Below are 2,094 nucleotides of genomic sequence, written 5' to 3' on the forward strand. Positions count from 1 at the left end.
GCAGCGTGGCGTGCGCGAGGGGACGCCCCGCCGTGGCTCCACACGCGAGAGCCGTTTCCTGGCCCCACTGCTTTCCCAAGTTCTCCGCAGGGCACATGGGCACCACCGTGTCGAAGGGACGCTCCAGCTGATGGCCGTTTGCGGCAGTGCTTGGGGGCTGCCTCAAGCCATCCAGTTAGCCTCTGACTTCTAGCTGGACGCCCACGCCTGCACCCACAGGAGCGAGTTAAGCTGGTGTCCCCCGACTTCGGACACACCCCATATCGAAGTGGGGCCTGTGGAAGCCTCACGAGCGCCCTTGTTTTACAAGTTCTGGCAGTAGCATCAAAGCAGTGAAAGAAGGCAGGCTTATGGGGTAGGAGGGAGTTGGGCTACAACTGAATTCACATGGTCCCGGCATCAAGGAAGAGACCCGGCTGGCCGAGCGGAACTGGGTCGAAATCCCTTCTCCAGGAGTCAGTGCTTGTACTGCTTTGAGAAAGTCCCAACTGACATTTTCCTCTCTTGGGGTGGGGATAACGGGTGCTGTAGGGGAGAGTGAGAAGTGTGGGAACACGTCACTGTGAACGCTGACCAGAGAAGCCTCAGGGCTGTGCAGGGACGTTGGATCGTTCAGGTTAAGGGAAAGGTAAGCGTTTGGCTTTAATTCAATTCAGTTCATGATACGCTTAGTTTAGAAGAACGACCTTCAAGCTTACGAGGATACTTAGTCTTTGGCTCATGTTGGCTGACAGCCTGGTCCCCAGACAGCCCTTAATTGATAGGAGGCGGCATTCCCCAGGCTTCCTAGATTAGGGAGATGGGGTCCCAAGGGCCCTCCAGCAGCTGGCTCCAGTCGTGTTAGCCTCTTGCCCCTTCTCAACTCCCTCATTCCAGGCATATTCGGCCTGATTTAATTGTGGAAGATTTCTAAGGACAGAGTCTACCCTTTAGTCATCCACTGCCCAGAAAAGGAACCAGCGTCCTGAACTTAAGGCGAAGCTGGGGGCGAGGCTCGTGCTCATCCCGTTCAGCTGGATGCCCCTCATCCTGCAGCTGCGTCGGCCCAGCACCTGCACCCTGGCTCAGCGGGGTTGTGCCGGGAGCCCTCAGCCATCATCAATTTGGATCTGAGAAGCCTTTTAGACCCCACACTCCCAAGATGGGTCAACGAAGTGGCGCCTAGGAGACCCTGCCTGTTGCTCAGAGGTCTCCGGAGGGGAGGGAGCTGAGCGGGAGGGGGCCTGCGGCTCCCGGGCTCGGTCTGCAGGCTTCCCTTCACCACCCCCGTGTCGTTCTCTGACCCGACTATTCTGATGGAGTCCGGCTGGCCTGATCCCCACGGAAAGCAGACAGTGATAGCAAGACAGAGCCGTCCCCCCGAGCCCCAGGCCCCCCACCTCCCAACTTCTGACCCACGGGCCTTGTAGAGGCCCTTTCTAGGCCCCCCAACGGGACTTTCATGGTGACGGGGGTGGGGAGACACTTTTGAAACCCTGACTTGTTGTTCCTGGCGAGGCTGGGTCGTTAGGGCCCCAGCTAGCTCCTTCCCGGCCTGTTCTGTTTTTTGCTAGACTAACCGAAGCATCACCTTGGTTCCTTGAACCAAGGACACGCCGCTCCCGGTCCCTCTTCTGAGGACAGAAAGGCCTGAGAGCAGAGGAGGATTCTTTGTGCCAAGAGGAGGCTTCAGACGGTCCCAGCGGAGACGCGCCGAAGTTAGCTTCAGCGGCCACGGCCTCCTTAGGCTTCAGTAGGAAAGAGAAAGAAAGAGGGAGGCCGGAGAATCTTCAGGGAGAAGGAACCCAGAGAAAGAGGCAATCTCGCAAGCCTGAAAGCCCCCCGCCCACCGCCAGAGCGCCCGCAGCCGGGCGAGAACCCCCGCAGCCTGACCCTGCAGGGGCCGTGGGCGTCAGTGACCGAGCACGGAGGCCCCAGAGCAGCTCACGCCAATCAGCCCCACCCAAGGAGGGGCGGCCGCAATCTGCCTATTTATACTCTGGCTTCTCCCACCCTCCTCGTTAACCGGAATAACCTCCACCTGGGCCTGCCGCCCCTACCTGCCCTGCCCCCGCCTCCTGTTGGGTTTTCTGGGCTGACTGGGTGCAGCTGGGG

Source organism: Pteropus vampyrus, unplaced genomic scaffold (genome assembly GCF_000151845.1).
Source record: "Pteropus vampyrus isolate Shadow unplaced genomic scaffold, Pvam_2.0 Scaffold438, whole genome shotgun sequence".
Classification (NCBI taxonomy): domain Eukaryota; kingdom Metazoa; phylum Chordata; class Mammalia; order Chiroptera; family Pteropodidae; genus Pteropus; species Pteropus vampyrus.